General features: G+C 38.4%; 1 protein-coding gene across 1 annotated transcript in view; it reads left to right on the forward strand.

The window, feature by feature from the left end:
* The first annotated feature begins 11,702 nt into the window (after positions 1-11,702).
* LOC116311336 (raftlin) overlaps positions 11,703-19,026 on the forward strand; it is a 125,068-nt gene continuing 117,744 nt past the window's right edge. Inside the window, exon 1 of the mRNA XM_031728425.2 lies at positions 11,703-12,343. The gene's annotated coding sequence lies outside the window, so the exon portion shown is untranslated. The remainder of the gene's footprint in view (positions 12,344-19,026) is intronic.

A 19,026-nucleotide genomic window follows, 5' to 3' on the forward strand; every position in this document is an offset into this window, starting at 1 on the left:
TATTCTACCAAAGGTTCCAACACAAACGTGCAATTTTTCTTTTTACTTCTCTGCTGAAGCCTCACACCACTGCACACAGTATGTTTGGCAAGGACATGAAACAGCGTTATTCTCCTGCTTTCAGAACCTCTGGCTTGATTTCCTACACTGAATACACTTCAATAAAAGAAACATTAATCACATGTGATTAATATATAAATCATATTTTAGACTGATTAAATCTATCCATGAAATAAAATGGTGTAATGTATTTGAATATGTCACACAGCTTCAATACATTTGCATACAATCTGAGTCGCTTGAATAACAACTGGATAAAAACTGGAAGTTAGGATTGAGTCACCTCCTTATCATTAAACTATACAGTCTGGATTTTGCAAAGGCTTTTATGATTTACAGGACTGTGGGTGAGGTGCAGTAAACCTCTCCCACTTTATCATTTTTATCCCCTCCTACGAAGGAGGGAAAACAAATGCTGAGGATTGTGAGTAAACACTTGTGGAGCCACATTCACTGTTAGAGTTGAAAGCACGACTGACCATTATCAGCATGTCAGATGCCGAAGGCTGAACCGCTCTCCTGAACGCATTGTGCACGTCTACGATCTCAGCCTGAACCGTTGCATTTTGTGGGCAAATGTCTGCATGAGCGCGTGCACGCACGCGCACACACACACACACACACACACACACACACACACACACACACACACACACACACACACACACACACACACACAGACATTAAAAATCAATGTGTAACACTGGATTACAGACATAATAAGGAGTGGTATTTACTCCTGTGGTTTAATATCCATGATATGACTCACAAACATATCCTGGTTTAATTGCTCTAAAATGACTTGACATAAGAAAAGAATACACAGAGAGAACTGGGCCAAATGCATAAATCTTACGGGGAGACTTACTGGCACAGTTTCAGATGATGATGAAAATAAAATACTTTTGCAAACATGCCTAATGCATTTTCCACAGTGCTTACCTGGCTGTGGACACACCATGGAAGGTAGCATTTGAAAATGAAAGGAAAATTCAAGTTAATTTCTCATAAATGAAACAGATTACAAATGCTAATTCTACTTGTAGCGATTCTAATGCTGTTATTTGTTTTGTTTTTTTTGTTTGTTTGTTTTTACCAACTTCATTCACTGCTGTGCTGGGAAAGTTCATAAACAATTAACACTGCAAAACCTTTGATGTGTCCCAATGGTCCCCAAAATGTGGATAATAGTGGAGAATTGCATACTTGTGCATCATTTGTCTTGCATGAAAAACTTAATTCAACAATACCAAGTGAATGAAAATAAAGAATATTTTAGTTTAAACTCTACTGAGGACTCACAAAACAAATAAAGAGGTTTTAAACGCTAATATATAGACTTTTCAGCCCATGCAAAATTCTTGCAGTATATGATAACATATGCCACATTATTGTGTAGTAGAGAAGAAAACTTTGCACTTCTACTCACCAAAACACATGCTGAGAGCACCTGATGCACTGCCACGATGCAAATGAGGAATGCTAGCATTTTCTCTGAGAACGATAAAACAAAAGTCATTTTTTCTTTTTCATGATGTTTTTAAACATTGTTGCATTTCATAGAATTTAGATCTAATTTTTTTTATTTTGGTGTAGTTTTTAGCTTGCCATCCATCCATGAAATAGTTTTAAATAAATACTGAAATGCTGTCAAGACAAAATTCTTCTGAAACAAATCCGTGTTAAAAAATAAACAAACAACACCCCAAAATATATAAATATGTATATTTTTTTCTATTGCCTTTGTTGTATAATATATAAGAAAAACTATAAAAATGCTTAGATCTTACATACCTGCTCCAGGTCTTCAGGACGATGAGGTGAGTTGGCGCTTTCCTCTGCCTCCTTATATAGATCCATGTCAAGTGCTCAGTATAGTCGAAAACAGAACACATCCCCCTCCAGGAGTATCGAGGGAAAACACTGGATATTGGACAAAGACATTCTGTCTCATTGCACTAAAGGGGCCCTTTCTTCAAAAGAGTGCACCTGACCGCGAGTAAACAGGGAATTGTTAAGCCCGAGGGTTTAGTGACTACCTGATGTATTGACCTGTGTTTACACAGCATAGAATGGAAAGGTTTCTGAGGTCAAAGCAAATAAGGAATACTGATACTGATGGATTAGAAGATAAAGTTGTATGCTTTTATATAAAAACGGATTAAAGCTGTACTGCTTGGGTAGGCTAAAGAGGTGCCCATAACTTGCATTTGCACAAAATGCAACACATTAAAAGATTAATTGACAACAGCATGAAGGAATGGGGATCAGCAGATCTTTAAGGCAAATTCAGTTGAACAATTCACAGTGATATTATTTTAACCTTAATCATTTTAAAGATCAGATCAGTTTGTCAAACACAAAAAGCAACTGAAAATGCAGAAAATCACAACATGCAAAATCCTTTAATCATGTTTTTTTTCTCCTAATATTTTTCTGGGGATGAAATCAAGAATTTTTTTTGCAGTTTGTCTGCAGATAAAATGTTGGAAATGAGTGGCTTACACCGTTGCTTAAACTGTTAGGAACTATACATAGGCAAAGTAGAAATGGTATCTTGGAGCAACATTTCTTCAATTCAGAGCATAGCACAATCTTTTTTGTCAGTTCTCTGTCACACTGGTTACTTTTATCACTGAAATCGGGAGCACTTTTCAAAATGAGCTGTAATGCGTAAGAGAAAATAGGCTTTTTTATACAACTGGGTAAAACTAAGTGGCTGTTGCATGGGTAGAAGACAAACCTATCAAATTCAAGGTCCTGTATGGTAGAACAAGTGGCCTTTTGACTTTAATATCATCATAAATTTTTACAATGTTAGCATCCTAAGGGGACTAATTATGACTCACAGTTGATTTTATTTCAGTCTTTAGCAACATGTCGTTATTAAAGTCAATAGCCTTTCCAAGGTGCACCCTGGACGGACAATCATTCATGCTTACATTCACACCTACAGCCATTTAGAATCAGCAGTTAACCTAGTGTGCACCTCTCCTGAGTGAACCTTCCCCAATGTCAGCTGGAGTAGAATCCAGCCACCTGCAACCCCAAGTTGGGTAAGAGAATATGGATGTATGACAACGACATATATTAGACTTAAGGTGGCATGATAGCTTACTGCTAACCTCATGGTTTCCCCTGGTGTCTGTGCATGTTTTCCTCATGCAAAAGTAATTATTAATCTTATAAATTTTACCTTATGATAAATAAAAGTTAAATAAAAGGGACGAGGATGTAAATGTGTGCATATACATCAAATAAGCCAATCATTGACTGATTTTTGTAACCACTTATCCAATTCGGGGTAACGGGTGGGCTTGAGTCTATGCCAGCTATCACTGGCTGAGAGGCAGGGTACACCCAGGACAGGTCACCAGCAAACTTTTGCTTCAGATAATTTTTCTGTCCTGGTTTGTTTTTGTGTTTCACAAGAAAAGTTGTTCTCAGCGTCATAGTTTATTGTGCTAGCTTGGAAAATAAACATAAAAAGTATCACAGTTTGGTGTGGTGATGGTACTAGAGCCCTGAGATAATCAGTTAAAATCAGTGTTCATTTTGTACCAACTTTTGGATACCTTTTGAGAAACAGGTCATTTTGACAGGTTTGAAAACTGAATGTTACATAGCCTTATATAACAGAAGTTTTGTTTGATAAGAAAAGGTAGAACCTCCCACAGTATAATACTGCCTTTGAGCCCGGTTGTTTTGCAGTGACTTGCTTTTCGGCACAGTCACCAGACTTTTATTTCTGTGGAGATGTGTGGAACTAGTTCTTGATAAAACTGGCACTGCATTAGCAGTAAAGAGGCACTGGCACTGCAGCATCTTCAGGAGTTGTCCACACATTTCACACAGACAAGAAGACAAAGGGTTTTAAAAAAACCCCACTTATAGCGACATAGCTCTCTAACTTTTCAATTACATGTAATTCTTGTTCTTTTGAGTTTGAGTGCACTTATTGAAGTCACTTTTGACAAATGGGTCTTCCAGATTAATGTAATTTAATATAATGATGGTCCCTGCTACATTTCATAGGATTCCATAATAGCTACCCAGATTTTTCACTGAAAACTACAAATGTCAACTCCATGGTGATGCTAAAGGAAAAGCCAAAATCATTCGTCATGGTCCTGTGGGTTTTTATACATTTTGTGATAATCCACCTGATGTTAAATGTATAAAGCATGAATTAATGTTAATTAATTTAACATATGATAGTTGCTAATGTTTTTCAGTGTGAACCAAAGTGGTGGACTGACTAAAACTCACGCACTGCCATTCTGAAAGCTGTGGCACCAGCGTGGCTTTACCCTTTAAGTAATGAAATCAAGTTTGCTGCAAGTTCAAACGATGATGTAAGCTATTTTTAAAGAGTGAGATATGTGACGTATGGATACCCAGTTATACAAGCTGTAAAGCAATTGTTCAGTCAGAAATACAAACTTCACTCAGTTTGCTCTCTGTTGTCAGTGGTGATAAGTATTCATACAATGATGGATTGAATGGGAGTAGTTCTTCATGTACCACTGGCATTGTGTACATCCAGAAATGCATACATCCTTGAAACATAAGGTCTTCTCATGAAGTAAGAATCAAAGCACACCATTTAAAGTAATAGTAGCCATTACAGAACAGAAGTGCAGCTGCAGGCAGACACCCTGGGCAGAAAACTGACAGCCTTATGAGGTGTGGCTCTGTGGAAATGTGCAAGAAAGGCTCAAGTCTTTCTTGATTTTAAGAGAAAAAAGGCTACTGAATGCTTTCACTCTGCAGAAAAGTCTGTACAGCCAACAGGTAAGAAAAAAAAGAAAAAAATTGCAATGATCAGTTTTATTTCTGAATTATACATTTGTAACATGTACATTTGTACATTTTTAACATATCTTACAACAATCTCACTGCAGCCTTCATCCATCTACATGATTAAATTGGTTCTTGAAAAAGATCTCTGGTGAGAGTACTAATGCCTTTTCACTAATCTTAAGCATTTCGATATTTTAGAACAAAAACCATGTTATCATTTAGTCATTTAGTACATTTGTCTTATGATGTGGCTTCAGGAGTCTTGCAGTCAAAGAAAATGAAATTGTTATGTGCATATCTATATTAAACAAAAGGTCAAATTTGAGTCAAGCTTGTCTGTATGTGGGATGCTGGTGTGCTGTCTTTTTTGACAAATTAGTGTATGGCAAAACAGTCTGTAAACATAGCTGTGTAAAAGCATACAAAAAGAACAATTACACTATTGACACAAAATCCTTTATTTATCAAGCTAACAGTTTTATTGAGTTAAAGGGCAGAAGATATTTAATGACTACAGACACAATCCCACAAATACAAGTGACACACTGTACAAGCAGGTGAACACAGCCCCCAGATCATGAGCAATAATATGTCAAGAACAAATGCACATTAAGAGCAATCACTCTGACAGAGAGAGCATTTTTGTGCCTTTGAAACTGACTTAAACTGTCTGCACAGGAGGCAGTTCTTATGATTTCGGGTTCTTCTGTGGAAAAAGTGGCAGCATAATTTACAGGCTTTTCCCTAAATACTGTTCTGACTCTGGGGGCAAATATTTGTAAAATATTGTGAGAACAAAGGCCATAATACTGACTGTGTTACACATGCATTTATACAGATATAAAAAAAAAAAAACCCAGCCCATGCTCAGACTGACGGTCAGAGGAGGTAAGTAACGAAGTACAAATACTTTGTACAAATACTGTATTAAGCTGAATTTTCAGCTATCTGCACTTTACTTCAACCTTTATTTTTTCTGATAACTTTTTACTTTTACTCTGTTTTTTACACAAATATCTGTACTTTCTACTCCTCACATTTTCATGCTTGTTACTTTTGGTTCAATGGTATCAGGTACAGCTTTTGCTCTCGCGGAACGAGTGCAGCTGTCCCTAACATAGTACTTTATCATTTAGCTGGCGCTATAAAAGAGGGGGAAGCATAACGGAAGTAACATTTTTTAGCTGTCAGGTAATTTCAAATGCAATATTTGTATTAGCTTGTCAAGGTTTGTGTGCATTTGTCGCACAGTGTGTTGCTAGCTAAAGGTCCAGCTGCTGTATTTCACAGAGAGAAGAGTGAGAGCTAAATTCACACAGAGATGGTGAAAGATAAGGAAGACAGAGCAGGAGAGAAAGAAGTTGTATTTAAAGGTAAGTGCTCAGTGACACTTGATATACTGCAGATTTAAACAGTACATGCAATGCGTTTTTTAATCACAGATTGGATCAAAGCACATCACACACTGATGATGTGTTTTGATAAAATATGTATTTTCATATTATGAAACATACTACAGAACAAAGTAACTGTACTAAATTTGTGTCATTTAAATGTTGCATGTTGTCTGTATGGGATAAAGAGGTTAGCTTGCTGTGCTGTGGGAAATTTATAGTCAAGCACTTTTTTGAACTGGTGCACGGTGGCTGTGGTCCTTATAGTCAGTGTTCGGTTACATCATGTGTAGACTAATTGGCAGTTAAGATGATCACGCTTAGTTTAATACACAGAATTCCACCTTTACACCAACTGTATACAGTCTAGTATAAAGACAATATGCAGCATACTGTAAGTTTAGCAAATGCAAATCAGCCAAGATAGCTCCTGACACTGCACCTGACATCTTGTTCAATTCAGTTGTGTAGAGCCACAAAGAGCAGCAGGTCAGCTGATCACAGCCTGTACACTAAGAAAATCTACTGAAGGTCACATTAGAACTTTTTGTGAGTTGTGAATCTGTTCCTCATGCTGAGCCACTAGACTACAATCTGTTCCCCCACATGCCAGATCTCACTGTCACCCCTCACTGTACTCATTTACCTGTTTCCTAGAAATATATATATATATATGTATCTATGTATATATATATATATATATATATATATATGTGTGTGTGTGTGTATAGATAGATAGATAGATAGATATTTCTTCGGTTATCTACAATGTAGACGGTGTCTACATAAAAGTTTCAAGCTATAAACATTCATTAGAATTTGAATTTAGATTTAAATAACATTTATAATCTAAAGTACAAATGTAGTTTTATCATTATATTAATATGGCACATGGTTCATTTACCTTTGCATAAAAATAGATGGTAGATAACTCCTTCAAGGACCTAATTTTTACTTTCTTCTACTGCTTTGCCTATTACTTTCAGTACATTTAAGACCTGTTAGCCCAGAACTTAGCATCTCATGGCAGAAAATTTCTGTCAGATTTTTAATCACCATGCAATACCAAAAAAATTCCTAGAGCTTGCCTGAGCTTTCTTGTAAGCTTTCTTGTTTCAGGCTGTGTTGAAGAATACAGGAGTTTATACCAAGTATTAAATTTAAAGCTCATGTTTTCATCTTATGTACTGTATTTATGTTTGCATGGTTTGCAGAGTATTTTATATTTAAAACTCAATCAGTAGAAAGTCAAGTTAATTTATACAGCAGATTTAACTGACCAAAAGTGATGCTAGATGAAATCTGCGAGCACAGAGACAGAAACATACAGGGCATCCTGGAGCCAGCAATAAAATGTAAAGAGCAATGGTAAACAGGATCCAACTTCTTTAGATCTGGTACATTCATTAAGGACAGATAACTGTTATCCGAGTTTCTGTTTGGATGCAGGCTTTTCAATGTGAAATTTAAATGGTAAGTTCTGATTTATAATAATAGTTCAGACCCCTGAACACTCAGTGACACACACACACACACACACACACACACACACACACACACACACACACACACACGTACACACACACACCTTCAGACACCAAGTTACTTTTTACACAATGCTAAGTCTTTGTCTTTTGCACATTTCTATTGCACTGTTGTGTCTGCACTGTCTGGTGTCTGTATCGTTCTGTTCTGTCTGTCTGTCTTTGTTTTGTGTTTTTTTTTTTTGTTGCAATTTTTGCACTTGTGCTTTATGTAGTCCTGTGTTGATTGTCTGTTACATGTCATATGTAGCACCATGGTCTTGGAGGGGCGTTGTCTTGTTTCGCTGTGTACTGTACCACTGCACATGGTTGGAATGACAATAAAGCCATTTGACTTGACTAGTGAAATTTAGATGGCAATGGTAAAAATAAATAAATACACGAAGAAACAAATAAATAACTAAAATTCACTATACGGGGCAGAATTTTGCCTAACTATATTTTAAATGTCTATATACATACACAAAAAAGAAGAGGGCACAAAAAAATCAAGGCCACATTAAAAGCCTTGTTTATGTTCAATGCCATCATACACACTGAACACTAGGGGGCACTGTCACATCTCTATTTACAGAGGACATGGGAAGGCAGTTGATGACCAAAGACAGAACACAAATGAATGAAACCTTGAGTAATAACAATAGATCCAGTGATTGAACATTCCTATTATTTTACTGCAAAATGAGGGGACCTATTTAAACATCCAATCAGCTGTCTGTCTAAGTCCTCAGCCAGTCATGTAAGACTGATGCTTCCACAAACACAGCTTGCATAAACACTATGCTTGGCTGCTCACCTTTATCACTCGTTTCACTTTGTTTGTCCCATTTCCATCGTCCCACAGTTCTCCAGTGGAAAAAGCCATTCTGCAGCATGACCTGTGTGTTTGTTTTAGTCATTAGGGTCAAGTTTCCCACCAATTACAGACATGCCTAACTAGCACCTAAACAATAAAACCACTAAAGTGTAAGGTCTGAAGATGGCATCATGTAAATGTCATCTTCTTTAATCTGTTGTTTTTTTTTTACTTTCTGTTTTTTTAGCTGTTACACTAAGTTAAATCATGTTGACAATTACACCGTGGGTGATCATTAGTGCCATTCAAGTCTCAGTGCCAGTCGGAGCGGCTCCAGCATTTTGGCATCTGTTTGATTTCATTCAGTTAAAACAGCTGGAAAACCAGTCAAATTTATGCCCAAAATTAACAATTAAACTTTCTTTTATGCAGCGATTTCAACTCTAAGCCGCTCCACAGTGTTTGAAAGATATGATTTACCAGAACAAGCCCTCACACCGTTTTACTCTGGAGGTGAAAAATTCCCTTCCAAAATCAGACTCCCATTTCCCAGATTAAGATATGGGTGTTGGCAGTTTCTCTGTGTGCTTTCGAGAAGGGAGATTAAAGGGCAAACAAAGGCAGGACATCTCCATTTTCAAGAAAGACATATCATTAATTTGCAGCCTGGAGGCTGATTTTCTTTCAAACATCTTGCCAATATGATTAGTGCTCCCTAACAAATGAGCAAGTAAATCAACTCTCAGGCTAAACGTGACATTGAGAAGAGCCCAATGTCATGACCGTGTTGTATGGGACTGGTGAGTATAGTTTGTTAGATACATAATATCTAAGAATGACTTCTTACTATTGTCATATTTTTACATTTATTTGACAGCAAACTTTGATTGGTGCTTTCTTTCTAATGAAAGCCTCACTCTACATGCAGATTAATAAAACTAGAGTATGCAGCATGTTAGCACCTCTGTCAGGCACTATTGTCAGGTGTTGTGAGCTAAATGTTAACTGTGTGCCCACCATGACAGTGCTAACATGTTTGATGTTTAACAGGTTAGCAGCAGTGCTTATGATGACTCTCTCTCAGGTTAATGTGTTTTCATTTTGCTGTCTTGGTCTATTCAAACAAAATTATTGCATAGCTGGTATAAAAGAGTAATTTGGATTGTAAACACTGGTACAGAATCCATCCAGCATCTGGTAAAATATTCCACTTTTAACCTGAGCTGTGATTTAACAGACAGGAAACAAGCATGGCTTAAAAACAGCATAATATTGTTTTGTCTAATACCCGAGTACTGCTGTGGAAACAGCTCTATTTGTCCACAGCTTTCTCCACAACCTTGAGAAACAAATGCAAAACTCAGTTAAATTAGTGGCCCGTGTACAAGATCTTCATTCAGCAGGTATTCTGAATCAGTGACCTCAACACCTTGTTCTCGAATTCAACCAAATGTATCTCGTTAAATTGAAAAAATCGCTCTTGCTGTCTTGTCCTCATTCGTTAGTGACAATAACTGCAGCAAAGGTGAACATGTTGTTGTCAGCATTTATATTAAGCTTCAACTTCAACTTTATTAAGTTGGTTATGGTAAGAAAATAAAGTGACAATAATCATACTTATTGTAAGCCTGCATATCAAATAGGAATTTTAACATGAATGCACATCATAAAAATATAACTGACATTATATTTAATCTGATTATTCTCTCATTAAATTTGCATACTTCTGTTAGTGTGATATGAATGTGCTGGTGTAGTGCCTGACTCAACAAGATTGAGTTATCTTAAATTAAACACAGCACGTTTTGTGCGTACAGGAAATGATGACTGCTACATTAGATGTTTTTTCTTACCCTAGCTAACGATTCCAACTATACCTTTATCTAATACTCTATACTTGAAGATGACAATCTTTCACCCCACCCCAAATTTCACACCACATCTGCCATCAGTGCTTGATAGAACTGTTAGATAGGTAGTTATAACTTCCTCATTAGTGCTGATAATGTTTCCTCTTAATGCATAAAAACTGTTTACTAGTTTCTCCCATTCTGCTATAAAGCCAAGATGATGACCATTGACGGTAAGGATTTCACATTCAGCTTTTTGCCAGTTATAAATGTTTAAATAGTGCTGCGTAAACAGCACGCAGCGCTGTGTCAGCGCACTAAAAATAGCAAGTTCAAGTACAGAATTACGCAATTTAAACACCACCATTGTTTCTAAAATTGCCCTTCCTCAGCGGCTGCTAACTTGGTCACGAAGGTATTTTAGTTGTTAAAACAGGAATATCAGAGAAATAAGAGTGAAGCAGAACTTTAAGACTGCGGTCCAGAAAATGAAAGCAATTATCCAAAGGCTCGATAAAAATCTACACTTGCCTCTCTTTTAGAATAGATTTTGATCTGAATGACACTTCCTGGAAAAATACAGATATTAAATTACTGACAAGCCGAAACTATCAAATCTGTCAGCAGATTGTTTCTGTCAATAAATGGTTTGCATTGCAGAGGCAATGCTCAGACAGACGGTCCCAGCATGAATCAACAGTGTTGTTGTTGTGGAAATCACGGTTTATGTATCTAAGAGCTCCTGTTTCCCAGACAGTGGTCCAACATGCTAGCTAGCTTAAATAATAAATACAGAGCTCTAACAGGTTCTGACCCAGACGTATAAAATATGCATAACCACTACAGACAAGTGAAATGCTGAGAATCAAACACACACACACACACACACACATCCATATTCAACAAATCAACCGTTGCAACCCTATTTCAGTCAAACTTATCACCAGCTCCCAAAACTCTTCAGTCATTCCCACAGCATGCAGGTTTGAATATATCGACTATGTGGCACAGCATTCGACTGGTTTCCTTCTACTTCCCTCTCCCAACGAAATATTGATCACTTTTTCTGTCTGCCCTCGTCTCTTAAGTCTTTTACTTTCTAAACAACACCCACCACCCGTCCTCCTCCCCCTCCCCCCTACTCCTCCCCCCTCTCTCTAACTCTGGTATTTCCCAATGAAGACCCCCCTCCCCGCTTCCCCTCTGTCATTCCCCCTCCCTCTTTCCCTTTCCTCTCCCTCCCATCTCTTCTCCCCCGTCCTCTCCTCAGATGGATTCTTCAGTCAGTCGTGTGGAACTGGTGCGGCTGCCGGAGAGACAGACATTGAGGCAGAGAGGCTGCTCTGAACAGACGCTGGGTCAGAGCGCTCAGTTGCTTCAGACAATCACAGGGGAGCGAGAGAAAGACACAGGAAAAGAGAGAGAACACTACATAGAAAGATAGGTTGAGAAGGAAGGGAGAGACAGGAGAGGGAGGTAAATATGTGACAGGATGTGGTTTCCCTGTGCTTGCAAAACATTGGTGTACAACAGTCATACTTTGAGCATGACCTAAGCACAGTGAGCGTGCAAGTGTGTTTGAGCTCTAATAGGTTGTGAAGAGGAAGACGAAGCAAACCGCTGGAGCTGCTGCTGCTGAGCCCACAGAATCAACACTCTTGTTTCTCTGCTGCCTGCCTGCCTGCCTGCCTGCCTGCCTGCCCAGAGGATTGTGGTTCCTTTAAACCAACCAGCTCCGCGGCAGCCTTTGACAGCTTGTCGGACAGGACCTGAACCCATCCTCTGTTTGAGCTTTTCTCCCCCCTCGAAGTAGAATGCGATTCTCTGCAGGAAGCACTGGTCCAGTTGCTGCATTTGTGTCCAAGCAGTGAACTTTTCAACGAGATTGTGAAAGAGGTAAGTTTGTTTTGTGTTTCCATGCTCCTGAGCATGTGAATGAATTTGAACTTTCAAGCAGATGTGTTACTGTACGCACGCCCGTGTCTCTGGACAGCAGCCACTGTAAACTTGGAGTGCATGGTAGCAGTTGTTTACTGCTGAGATTTCATTCATTAGATGTTGCCGCAAGCCACAAGTCTGACTTTTGAGCAGTGTATTAAGCAACAAGCTATAAATTTACTGCTGCCAAACACACATGCACTCATTTGAATGCATTCATTCACTATCAGTGCCGGGTAAAAGTATTGCACTAGACATCACCTAATGCTTTTAAAAAGTAATCCATTACCTATCTACTCTGTAAAAAGTACCGTGTCTTGCAAACCATTGCATTACTTTTTCTTTATCTGGCAGTTAACAATATGATGTTAAACCGTACATGACAGATATCAACTCCCTATCACAATAAGAGTACTTGTCTTTAAATATTTAAGTAATATCACAAAGCTGTTAACAAGGTTACTAAGTTATCAGCCAATAGAGCACAGATAAATGTAATTTTAACAGTGATTCTACAGCAGAGGCAGCATTTCCTCTTCTTTGTACACTGGTACAAGCCTCTTCACCACTGCTGTTTTTTACCTGTTGAAAATCAAGTTTTGGCTCCTTGGTTGGGTTCGGCACATGATCAGCTTGAAAATCGCTGTTGATCCAGTGTTCTAGCTTCAGTTTAGCTCGTTACCTGTTGCAGCTGCTCGTAAACATTTGATGTTTTGTTCACAGAAGTACCTAGCTGCTTCTGTCGTGCATAGATGTGGTTTGCACCGACCTGACGGTTACACTCATGGTTAGTAAGAAATGTACATCTCCCCCCTCAGAAGTCGTGGACTTCCCCGAAATTATTGTCTCATATCTCCGAGAGTAACTGAGGTCAAGCAACTGTTATGCAAATGTAGATGAAAAGCATGCTTCATCTTTTTCTTTTTAGATAATTAAAGAACTTCTATAATGCAAGTGACACAACTGATTAGCAACTATAATGTAATTACTGATTTTAGGAATCATGAGTTTGCCAACAAAAGTAATGTGAATGTGTTACATTGCATCCCCACACCTGTTCATTACTCTATTAATAAACCCTTTATTTAAACATTCACATCAATAGTTGCGCTGCATGCATGATGGATGGTGCAGAGTTGTGCTGGGAATGCCAACTATCTCAACCAGGATCCAATCACAGACCAAACCCTGACAGTGCCTTCTGTAACAGTGAGGAGAAATTCAAGCAAGTGCGTGATTTGTGTGCTACTGTACTGCACTATGTCAAGGGAGTGGGTTTCCCCATGTGTTGTGTTGTGCAGCATGCGTGCTGGTAAATCCGTGTCTGTCAGCACATGTGGATGTTTGCATGCCTAGACTATGTGATCCACTACACACATGTGTGCATGTATGAGAAGAGGCGGTTTAAAGGGAAAAAACAAGCTGAGGGATGGGAGGAGGTAAAGGAAGGGTGGGGGTTGAGGGAAGGGTGGCAGGGTGAAGGAAGATGAGGGCATGAGAGACAGGAAAAGCTGGGGGGGTGAGGAAAAATTGCTGTTTGTGTGTGTGTGTGTGTGTGTGTGTGTGTGTGTGTGTGTGTGTGTGTGTGTGTGTGTGTGTGTGTGTGTCTGTGTGTGTGTGTGTGTGTGTGTGTGTGTGTGTGTGAGAGAGAGACAGAAAGTGAGTGAACTGCTGTTAATTAGTTCCAGCTGGTGAGTTGCGGAACGTCGGTGTGTATTAACTCTACAGCGATGGTGGGTCAGGAGTTCTCTCCGTCTCAGGCTGTCTGTCTCACACACACACACACACACACACACACACACACACACACACACACACACACACACACACACACACACACACACACACACACACACAAACAAACAGCACTTTTATTGTTGTGATGACCCTCATTGCCGCTAACTTAAACCTAATTCTACCCTGAAACCTGAAGCAAAGCTTTCACCCTCAAACAGCCCTTTAAATATTTGAGGACCTGCCAAAATATTCTCCTCTGATGCTTTTACAGTAAAATTTTAAAGAAATGTGTGCACCTACACACAAAACACACACACACGTTAACACAAACTTAAAGACATTTAAGTCTAAGTCATGATAATTTATATGAAAGAAAGATCACAAAGATAGCATGTACACAGAAGGAAACCATAACCATGCAACAGCCATGCGCTCTGTCATCACACTGTGCACATCAAAGCGTACATGTATTAACATGCATTGAACACATGCTGTGCTGCACATGTGAGCATGCATACATACATATGACTTGAGAATATGAACACACGTACAGCAAACACTGTTAACACAAACACACACACACACACACACACAAAGGGAAAAAAAGTTCTCCAGAGAAACCCCATATGGCTTTCCCTCACATTGACCATTCTGCGGCCTGGTTTTTGGAAATGTGGAAGCGATTGTGGTTTGGACTTCACCCTGCTGTAATGTGACATTGAAAATAGCACAATTTCTCAGGGCAAAAGGTGAAATAACCATGTGTCCAAATGGTTAATTCACTGAAATTACAAGAAAACATTCTCTCCGTACCGCTAGTGATATGAACTGTATATGCAGATAATTCTGGTTTAATTTGTACAAATATCTGCATCTAGTCTTTGTACATTAGATATTAATTTGTGTTACTCACACCATTAGAAAACCCTCCACAAACACTTCTGAAGTTTTGCCACAGTAGCCAGCTTTATACCGGTAGATTAGTTGCCAGTAATAAAAAAATGTATGGTTTGCCAGGCTATGAAAAATCCCTCTGGCTGGTGTTCACCCTCTTGCATGACATTTACCGTGCCCTTGTTTTCTGTCTTAGTACAATACTCACATGCGCACATGTAATCATTCCTCCTGCTCATGTGTCCCCACTCTGTGTTAAAAATGCTTTCTAAAGTTCATTTGAATTTAATATCAGGCTTCAGCAGGTCGAGTTTGTGAATAATGGGCAATATATACATATAAAACCTCTTCCTTCAACATTTACACCTGCAGCTATGATTGATTATTGTTTTAAAAAAAGCCTTTATAAATGATTTATTAACATTTAGAAATGCAAATAACTTGCTAACCTTTGGTGACAGCTTATTAGAGTGTGTCTAATGACTCTTTATTAATGACTTTGACAACATTTATTCTACTGAAATGATTTTTTTTTAAATGGCAGATTCATTAACCTTTATTGATGACTTACTAACATTTATAACGACAGATTTATGACATTAGTAATGATTAATTATTATTACCTGAGGAAACTGTAAACCTTTTGTACATGAAACTCAAACTAAGATTTCAAAAAAGTTGTGTAAATAAAAACAGAATGCCATAGCTTGCAAATCATATGAAGCCATATATGCAATTGCATATCATACAAAGTCAAAAGAGCCAATTTAATGTCTTTGTTCTACTGTAAAATCAATGCTAATTTTGATGCCTGTAACACTGATGGAACATTGCTAACAAATGAGGTTGATTATACTCAAGTGGGAATAAAAAAGAACATCCCAGTGAAGATGAGAAGTGAAAATGGGAAGGATTCACCACTCTGTGGATGATTGCTTAGGAAAGTTTTTGCTCAACATAAAACTGAGAAGATTTTGGGAATTTCATCATCTGCAGTACATGAAGTAACTTACACAGTTCAGAGAATTGATTGTAATATCTATATGCTGAAAACCAATACTCAATCACAGATATCTCTATTTTCTTTTAAATGCAGGCACGACTATAGTGGAAATGACTACACTGGATTAGGAACACATCCGAAAACCAGTGTCAATAAACACTACAGTTAAAAATCCACCATGCAATGAAAAAATATATAAATAAGACTGCTGTCTTTTCTGGGGCACAGCTCACGTTGCCTCAGCTATTAACAATCAATTGATTGTTATAGCTAAAAGGCTAATGGTAAAGTTTGCTGGAAAGGTTAATAATTTAACAGACAACTGTTCAAAAGTGTTGCTGATACACAAGCTTTACTGAGCTCATAAAAGTCCTCAGAAAATGTCCATTGGTTGTTTTGAATGTCAACTACTGTTTACACGTTTAGCTGCTAGTGAGGGGAGGGGCTATAAGCCTGCCTGTACCTTCCCTCACTAGCTGAACACATGAACAGTAGCTGCAAATGAGCAACTAATACAAAAGTAGTTTTTAGTATTACTGGGGATACTGGGATACTATAGTATTTATAACCCCAGCATCAGGTTTTTTGATTAATGCTTAATGCAGCATTAATGCTGATCGATATGTACAGGTTTTGGAGCAACAGACGATAAAATCTAGTCAATGTATTCTGCTTGTGTTCCAGCAGCTTTGCAACAATAGACTACATCAAAATTACCACAACTGGTATTGTCATTCATCAAATGCTCATTAAGTATTGTTAAAAAATGAATTGCAGTGGTAAGCACGGCTCTGTAGCAGCTTCAAAAATATCTTCAACAAACATTTGACGTGTTGTTTTTGTACTATTTTTGGTAAAATCAGGTGAACGAATCAGTCTGATATTGTATTCTTGAATGTTCATCACTGAAACATTTAAACCTGTTTTTTACAGCACGCAGTAGCAGTTATATATTTTTTTCAGATGTTTTTTCATCCTCTCTCTCAGCCAGCAGTTTGTGTATTTCCTAAAGCTGTGTTGATTTTCTTTCGCTCCAGTCTTTTAGCAAACATGTTTTAATCAACTTATGTTTGCTATCTGATCCGGGCACAGTCTATCCCCCTGTGGGGTGTGAAATTTGATTAAGGTAATTGGCAAACGTTGGTTGGTACAAACCATAATGTGCACACTCCTCTGCACTGAGTATGTATGGACAAACAACCACAGACAGAATCAACCAAACACTGGAGCATTTAATACACAGATTTCGTACATTTAGTTATTCTTATTATTAATGTGTCTCAGTTTCATTCTATTCTAATTTCATGCTGTACTTGTTTAATGCTAAGGAGAAACTCCATCAAGCTTCAGATATGGGACATATATATGCACAAGGGTTTGGATTATGAAAAACAGCAAATATTTGCTATGCTTGAAGGTGACTAACAACCTTAATATCAATATAATATAAATTCAGAAGGAGAAAAGGGATACTAGGGGATATTTCATGTATAATTGCAGATATTTTCATGACAATGTGTATTTAGGACTCAAACTGAAACAAGAATTCATAATTGGCATAATTATGATTGAATCTTTAAACAGTAAACATCATGCGCTGCTAGATAAGGCAGGAGGTTTTGAAGTTCTCATGATTGAATCACACTGCAGGTGTCTGCGTCCTGTTTTGGCTGCGACACGACCGCCGGAACTAATTGCGTCCACTGAGCCAATGCCTGTGATTCCACTAGATGCACCGCAGCGCATTTCACAAACATCCCAGAAGCGCTTCTTTGCCCTGCATCACTTATACTTAGCACCAAGGCTATTTTTGATGGAAGCTTCGTCATGCTGCATAGAGCTTATGAAGAGGGCAGGAAGTCAGACAGAGGAATGGTACAATCCGATCAGTTTTTGAAATTAAAAAAAAAAAAAAAAAAAGCTATCCAGACTAAATGCTCGACTTCTGAAACACCCACTTTGTGCTTTGAAGGCAGGCGATTATCAGACAAAACTGTTTTGGAGGTACAATGTCACCGACTCTCAATCAGGGTATTCACAGGGTCAGGAAGTCATCCCAGTGCATTCTCATCCCGAGCTGTAATATATTACTGTTTAATCAGAAACTACCCGCATCTCTGCATTATGCAAATGGTGTTCTTAGGCTTCATTGCCCTGATGCATCAGCAGCGATAATATTGGCCACTAAGAGATGAAGAGGCATGGTGGTGGCAGGTTTGTCAGTCAGGGATTTCAGTGTTTTGTACTGCTTTTCTTTATACTGGTGTTTTTTTGTTTTTAATTTTACGCCGGGCTAAGTTAGGATTTGGAACTAAATTACTTGGTTAGATTTACGAAAGCACACCCATTTCAAGAGTAACCTTATGCACTGAAAAATGCACTGAAAATGATGAGTTGAGAGTGACAGAACTGCCTCATTCAAGCCTTAACCAGGTGCATCAAGCTCTGACACCAAAAAACTCCTTTTTTCTGTAAATGAGCTAGGCCGGCAGCTCTGGCAATATGGCACTAACTGCTACACCAGGAATGAGACTAGGCTGGCCATCCTGACCGCTCCTGACAGCCTCTGTTGGAACTCATATCCTTTCTGTCTGAAATGCTTGGTTACAAGATTTTGGGCAAAGATTATTTTCCCTCACTCGGCTGCAATATGACAGTGATCGTGCTTTTGAAGATACAAAGTTATTCAAGCCTCTGGCTTTTTTCTAGACCTGAGACAGCATATTAGGATAATTCCTCCAGGCAAGACGGCAAACACCAGAGAGCCAGTGTTCAGCCAGTTGTGTAGCAGCTTACCCTCAAAGCACAGAAAAAGAAAACAACACCCCTCTTGATATTTCTATAAGGCAAATTGACTTCTGTTGTAATGGGTGGTCAAGAAAATTGCAGCAGTATTGATTGGTTAATGTCCAACACGGACATGTCGATAGGGTGTCTGAAAATCTCAGAACTTAGCTCCGGCTGGCTTTAATAAAAAATGACCTGCCTGGAGCAAGTTCACAGAAAG

Source organism: Oreochromis aureus, linkage group 11 (assembly GCF_013358895.1).
Source record: "Oreochromis aureus strain Israel breed Guangdong linkage group 11, ZZ_aureus, whole genome shotgun sequence".
Lineage (NCBI taxonomy): Eukaryota > Metazoa > Chordata > Actinopteri > Cichliformes > Cichlidae > Oreochromis > Oreochromis aureus.